This window comes from Orcinus orca, chromosome 1, assembly GCF_937001465.1.
Source record: "Orcinus orca chromosome 1, mOrcOrc1.1, whole genome shotgun sequence".
NCBI lineage: Eukaryota > Metazoa > Chordata > Mammalia > Artiodactyla > Delphinidae > Orcinus > Orcinus orca.
This window is the reverse complement of record NC_064559.1, coordinates 202,549,002-202,556,478: the sequence shown is the minus strand read 5'-3', so window position 1 is coordinate 202,556,478 and position 7,477 is coordinate 202,549,002. Positions and strand designations below refer to the sequence as shown.

The 7,477-nt window shown below is 46.2% G+C and overlaps 1 protein-coding gene across 2 annotated transcripts in view; it reads left to right on the top strand.

The window, feature by feature from the left end:
• The first annotated feature begins 501 nt into the window (after positions 1–501).
• Positions 502–7,477, top strand: part of PRDM2 (PR/SET domain 2) — a 117,032-nt gene continuing 110,056 nt past the window's right edge. The window contains exon 1 of one of the 2 annotated variants that reach the window (XM_012534035.3): positions 502–602. The gene's annotated coding sequence lies outside the window, so the exon portion shown is untranslated. The remainder of the gene's footprint in view (positions 603–7,477) is intronic. The other variant, XM_049695939.1, reaches the window with a different exon arrangement.

Below are 7,477 nucleotides of genomic sequence, written 5' to 3'. Positions count from 1 at the left end.
TTTTTTGGGGGAGGCTAGACTGGTCCTTTAGGGAACAGGGAAAAATGGGGTCTGTGTTTACTCATTTGACAGGGACATAGTGATGAACCCATTTTCCTTCACCCTCTGCCTTTTATTAAAGGCTGTGGGTTCTTGCAGTAACTTTCGATCGCGCAGAATCCCAAGCCTTTGGCGCGGACAGACTGGTGGCGGCGAGCCCCGGCGCTGACCGCTGGGGTCCGCGGGGTCCCCGTGAGGATGGCGCGCGTCGCGGCGCGTGCGGCCCAGGTCGTCGAGCCCGCGAGAACAGAGGTCGGGGCCCCGGGGCGAACACGCCTCTGAACCAGGGCGGCCCGGGTCCGGGCCCTCGGGGTGTGTGCAGTCCGGGTCTGGGCCCTCCAGCAGCGGCGCGTCAGGGTCTACTCGGCCGGGGGTCGCGGCCCTAGGCTACCGCGCCGGGAGCGCGGGTCCCGGAGGCCGTGCGGCCGGCGCCAACCGACGTCACTTCCGACCGGAGCCAAGATGGCGGAGGCGCGGCCGCGGGCTCCTGGGCCGGCGGAGGGGCGGCGGCGGCTCGGGCGGCGGCACTCGGCGCTCTGAGGCGCGGGGCGCGGCGGGCGCAGGTAAGAGGCGGCCGGGGCGGGTGGCTTCCGGGACGGCGGCGGGCTCGGCGCCGGGACTCTCGTTCCTGCCCGCGAGGAGCGAGGCGGCAGGGGCGACACGCCGGGGACCCGGGCGTGCAGGGCCGGGCGGGCCGGCGGGCGCGCCCCTTCCGACGTTCCTGTGTCCCGCGCCCGCGGGAGCCCCGGAACGAGGCGCGGCCCGCCGGCAGCCTGGTGGCGGTCCGGGGTCAGTTCGTCCCGCGACGAGCACCCCGGCCCGGCCTTGGGGCCCGGCGCCGGGAAGTAGTAGGGTCCGCTTTGTCGCTGTTGGTTTGCCGCGCGCCCCGCGGGGAGGACGCGTGTGGGCTGCGGGGCGGCGGCGCCGGGCGGGCGGCTGCGACCCCAGCGGGACCCCAGGCGCCCGCGGGTCCCAGGGCCGTTCCAGTTTCAAGTCGTCTTGCTTCTCTTTTTTGTGTTGCAGCCGAACGTGTCTCTCACACTTGCGTTCTGAATTTTTGTGTCTCGCGTCTTTGTGTTTCCTCAATCCACAAAGTGTGGTTTAAGCCTGGGAGTGTTCTCCCTCGGTAATCCCATCATAGACCCACCGGTGTTTTTGTTTTTAACAGACGTGCAGTTCTCTCTTACTCATTTTGTTACCAAAGATACCCACGAACCTGTTTTTTCATGGTGGCAAGTGAGACACGAAGTAGACCAAACAGGTCAGCGTCTTTCCCACACCTCCGTGGTTGCTCCCGACCCACACGTGGACCACTGAACCGGGAATAACCCCACATCGACCTGGGAAGCCCACGTTCCCTCAGCGACGCAGCTGTGATTTCCCCAGAGAGGACACGCATGCTGGCCCCTCATCTTCCGTTCAGCGTTGCTTTGGGGTTTTGGTTCTATTTCAGAGGTGGAACGCCCTTTGGTGAATCCCAGTTAAGTCTTTAAATCCCTCTAATCAGACTCTAAAATGGTCCTACCCAGAAGGCGATTAAAGTGTTACTTAAAGTTTTTGTTTACTACAGAAAAGCAACCACAGTGTTTAACAAATGGAACCTTTCAGTGATTCTCTTAAGATGCCAGACTTCATCTCCGTTTGATCAGTTGTGTGCAAGTATTGGGGAAATGTAGGCCTTTAAACGTTGGTTGATTTTTTTTTTTTAACATGTTATGAAATGTGCTGTACAAATATTAAGGAGGAGGAACTGAGAGACATATCGTATGTTCCTTTTCAGTAGGGTCTTGCTTTTGAGATGGCATGCAGCTGCCCCTTCATTCTCCAGAAGCTAACTTACACTCATTTGCCCACATTCTTTTACATGTAGAATCTCAGTGTAGGCTTGAGAGGACCTTTAAAGATCGTCCAACTCCCTCATTTCAAGCGATGGAAACTGAGATGGAAATTCATAGCAGGACTAACATTTGTTCACAGGTTCTGGTGTTCCAGGGCTCTTTTTACACATCTTTTTTGGTTTGGTTTAAATAAGTTAATACATTTGTAGTGGTTAGAAAAGTGCCAGGCACGTAGTCATAACACTCAATAGAGGTTCGCTTTTGTTGATTCTGAAGGTGGTTTCTTTCATTGAAAAGTTGGCATATTCACATTTGTTTTTTCTCATTTTGTGGCCAGTTCCTGAAACAATTTGGTATAAATTTGTAATAATGTATTGATATTCGTTTTGTAAGTACAAAACGTAACAAAAGATTCTCACTGTAGGACAATTTGAGAATGGAGAAAAGCACAAAGAAGGAATAGAAATCAGCCATTCCCTTCCCACTCCTCAGATAACCACTGTGAACATTTTGGCAGACCTCATTCTCCTCCCTGTCTCTCTTGGTGTGCAAGAGTATTTCTTTCCTTGTATATATTTATTCACTTCTATGTATTTACATTTGCTACAGTATTGATATCATATATACTGTTTGTCTTCCCTTACGATATTGTGAGCATATATCCAAGCCACTAAATCTTATTCAATATGATTTTTAATGGCCATGTCATATATGCACTGGCCATAATTTATTTATCAATTCCGTATTGATCAGTTAGGTTTCTTGAGATTTTCTTTTCGTTAAGATTTGTTTAAAAGGTTTTTCTATTGTGAATTTTAAAGTTCTGTCATCTTTTAAGATACGTGAGAATGTAAATTCTGTTTTTTAGCCTCTAAACACTCATTCTTCCTGCCAATGCAGTTTTAAGAAATACCACTCCATTTCAGCTCCCTTTTTTTTTTTTGCGGTACGTGGGCCTCTCACTGTTGTGGCCTCTCCCGTTGCGGAGCACAGGCTCTGGACGCGCAGGCTCAGCGGCCATGGCTCACGGGCCCAGCCGCTCCGCGGCATGTGGGATCTTCCCGGACCGGGGCACGAACCCGTGTCCCCTGCATCGGCAGGTGGACTCTCAACCACTGCGCCACCAGAGAAGCCCTCAGCTCCCTTTTATTCTCCTCCTTCAGCCGGGTCTGTGCAGTTACATACATATATCTGCACGAATATTCTTTTGATGATTATTTTACGTTAGATGTTTATTTATTCATGGGGCTGTTTCTTTAAGCTGCCCATCTCTTTTCAAGTTCCAGATCTGATTTACAAACCTTTTAAGTCCTGTTAAATCATAGACTTTCTGTGATGGAAAGCACCTTAGGTTATTTACTAGTTTCATGTCTTCTGACTTGATTTTCATGCTATTTTTAATCCCCATGCAGAAGGAAAAAAGCCTGTGGGCTGCACTAGAAAACTCCACAGTGGGGACTGAGAAGGGAGTAGGTGGACAGTGGGGGAAAATTGTCAAGCTTGCGTGGCAACGTGTAGATCCAGGGAGTTTCCAAATGATGGGGATGTTACCCGACAGAGACTACTACTGATCCTGCTGACGTGTGTCCAGGGCTGTGCCGTTTGCCTGGAGCTCCTCAGTTATGCTGTCACTCCTCCCGGCACTTGGTGAGAGGTCTGGGGTCCTGTTCTGGCTCTTTACTTTTGAAGTTAGTTGTTTATAGTTAGAGCCGATAAAATCATCTGAAGGTAGTACTTAGGTTCCACTAAAGCAGGGTTTCTTGGCCTCAACATGGTCGACTTCGGGGTTGGGTAATTTGTGTGGGCTGACCTGTACCTTGTAGGATGTTTGGCAGCACCCCTAACCTCTACGCCCCAGATGCCAGTGGCACCTCCGCCAGGTGTGACAGTCGACAGAGTCTCCAGGCATTACCAGATGTCCGTCCCTTGTGGGGGCAAAATCGCCCCAGTTCGCAGCCACTGCATTAAAGGAAAGTCCATCAGACTGGGTGGTTGAATCACTGAAGCGGTTTATGGAATCACTGTAGTCACAGAACTGGAAGAATATACTATTCAACGCATGGTTAACCTCAGGTCCCCACTGAAGCCAGGGAATGGACCTACTGTGGAAGTTCTTTCCTGAGTTTGGTTTTATGACTTTGTTGAATGGTCACTTTCAGAAATTTTGCTTTGGCGTCCCTTTCGTGGCAAGAGGTAAAGCAATGTGAGGTAACCTGGAAACTACGGAGGAGTTTTCATGACATAGGATCAGCGTTCCCAGTGTGTAGGTTAAATTATTAGGAATTTTAAATAAATTTGCATAGAGTTGATACCTGGTGAATAATTTAAGCTTGTGGTCTGTTATACTGAATAACACGGAAACAATGGTCTTTCCTAGAAAATGAGACTTAGTGAAGCAACCCCTTAAAAACTGATGATAAAAGTCTAGTTTTTCTAAAATCTTTTTTTTTTTTTTAAAACCACCGGTTCAGGGTTATGCACTGAAAGTGATAAATTTGTCCTGAAGAAATAAAGTTTACTGTTGAAGTGCTTACTAACTATTACTTTATAATTTAGAGATAGGTTATTGATTTTTATGGCAAACATGCAACTTCCCCTGGGGAAAAAAAGTATAAGTTGTCAAATCTTTATTTGAATTATTTAAAAGAACAGTATAGATTGAAATTTTATCAAGGAATAAGTAATCTTTAATCAGTAGTAATAGTAATAATAATAATAATGAGTAATTTAGCACTTAACAGATAAATAAAGCGGAAAAGAAGAGACGTGCTCTTGGACCACATTTGGTAATGGGCTGGTTTTCTGAATTACAGAGTATCTGAATGTACAGAATCACATTCATGCACTGGGATGAATGCATGTGTCATTTAAATATTCTTTCTTAAAAAGAATGCCTTTCATCCCCCACCCTGACTTCCCTGAAGCATGTATTAGAGTTATTGTATGTAATAAATCTGGTTCATTTGGAGTGAATTATACTTACAATATTTTTCTCAGTACTATATAATACTTATTCTTAGGGTCTTGGTTCACGTCATCTACTCTGTTTTCATTTATTAGTCCTTTGGAGCCTGCAGTAAAGGAGGTTTCACTGAATACTTATATATTGGCCAGCCATTTTGGTGAAAAACGTATTTTGTAGCTCTTGCAATAAATCATATGATAGGCTTTGCTTTGGAAGAGCTAAATTACTTCTTGGCACAGTTTGCCTGAAATATGGAAAGCTAAGTGCAACTGTTAGTTTGATTACGGTGGGCAGCCTGTCTGGAAATTGGCGAAACTTACAGATTTTACATGTGCACATAAGTAGTTCCACTAAGACTTCATTAAACTCTGGTGGGAAAATTCTGTGGCATTTTGAAATAATTTAAATGATGCCATCAATATTTGAAGAGAATTGTGAGATTCACCAAACCCTTATATATCAGTATGAATTCTGCACATTTCATAAGACCTTACTAAGGCAGTGTAAATTAGGCATAAATTGGAGTATCAGTATAAAAATGAGATTCTAAATGTTTCCCATTCCGTGAGTCTTATTTTAGGGACTTTGCCGTAATTCTGAGAGGCCTAATTTTGAAGTACATCTGAAAGTAGGAATTTTAAAAAGAAGGACTCTTGGGATAAATTAAGATTCTTCATTGTGAAGCTCTGTTACCTCTGTTAGAGGTTATTGAGCAGGTCAGGTCACTTGTTCTGGGTGATAAATATTGTATCAGTGCAATTCCCTGGTAATTTATTTGAGCGCTACCTCGATATACAGAATAAACTATCTCACAGATCAAGCGCGGGGACTTCATTATTTCTGGCCGTGGTAGGGGTAGGACAGTTATCTTCTCTCTCTTCTTCCTGTTTGAAAAGTGCGGACAGTGATTACTTCTGTCTTTTCCTGGGATGTTTTAAGAAGAATAGGTGAATATGTGAGCAATTTGAGATACTTTAGGTTTTTCAGAAACATTAATAGCGTTTTTCTTAGACACCTGTTTAATGTAATAGGTATTGAGGGATAACGCGGCAGTTATTTTCAAGAGAAACACTTCCAAGTTATCTCTCAGTCCTAAAGGTTTTTGGCCTGTCCCATCCTCCCCCTACTGAACATGGTGGAGGGGGCGACTTTTTCTCCTAGTTTTTTCCACGCCTTTTGCACAAAGGCCAGTCCTTCACCTTCTACTCTTCTCTCTGGATAATTTTTCTCTTGGCAGTTTCCTCTGTCCCTAGGCACCCCCTTGTGGCTGAAGACTTTTAAATCTCTGTCCCCCCACCTTGAAGGCAGTCTGTGGTGGGACCTTTTTTTCCCGTTTGATGGATGCAGCTTCCCCTGAATGTCTGGCCTCTCCTCAGAGCCTCTAACATGGAACTCACCACCTTCCACTTAAATGCCATCCCTACTCCTGGCTGCCCTGTCTTTAAAATGTACACATTCTTCTTGTCAGTCACATTCCAGATTTTGAACTCATCTTCACCATCTCTTTTTACCTCCTGTTCAGTTAGAAAACACATTCTGTTCATTCTTCCTCTGCAGTGCTAGTCATATTTTTTGTTTCTTTTCAGCTGTCATCTGTGTTTCAAACCTTTATCGCTTATCATCCAGATTCTTAACCGGCTTGCCTGGCCCCAGTCTTTCTGGCTGCCCTTTCCTCTCCTGCCTCCTCACTCTTTCCTGTCAATTTAACCTTCCTAAACTGTTAGGCATTGCTTTGTTTGTGGCAGTTCTCCGTCGGAAACTCCTCTGGGGCAAGTTGCCCGCCCCAGGTGGCCGAAGCTGCCTTGCTGATGGGCAGTCCTGAAAGCAGGCTCTTTCCCTGGCCTCCTGCCTGCATACGTTCACCGGTGGCTCTGCTTTTAAGTAATCCCTCTTCCGTCTTTCTCTGAAGACCCTCAGGGCCTGTGGAGTGGGTCAGGAGGGAGGCTGGGTGGATAATAACTCCTCCCTCACTACCTGGGGAAGGAACGTTACACACAGGCCAAGTTTACTTTTAACCTGGAACTTAAGCGCCCCTAGAACTATCCCATCTAGCCTATCACTGCTCTGCACAGACCCTCACCTGAGTGGCACTGGCTGGCTTACTATAGCGGATGGTACCAGGGCGTTGTCTTTCATCCTCTGTATCATACATGGGGGGTGGGCATTCCTCTTTACCTTGAAACAAGAACCACAAATAATTTATTTTGAGGAAACATACTTCCCTTTAAACAATAAAAATTCATGTGTGTACAGAGCTTCTTAAACTGTAGAGCGGTACACAGACATTACTCTGCAAACAGTAGGTGTTGCTGTTATTTTAAAATGCTCTTGAGAACAGAAATAGTTACATATTTAGAGGATAGGCTCCAAACCTCAGTTTTATTTAAAGTAGAAGAGTCACTCCCTACCAGAATAATAATAAACTCTTGGGAGAAGACCTCTAGGATCTCGTGGTGATTGTGAGCCCGGCATCTTAGTGAAATCTAGTTTCAGTTGTCCCTGTATGTGGTGTAACTTGTGATTTTGCCCTGTTATTCGCTTATGAATTTCAGAAGCCTCCCTGTCATTTATGTGTAGTTTGTGGAGGCTGAGTTTTCCTATGTATTGTGTAGGAAAAACCAAAAAAGCTCCGAGC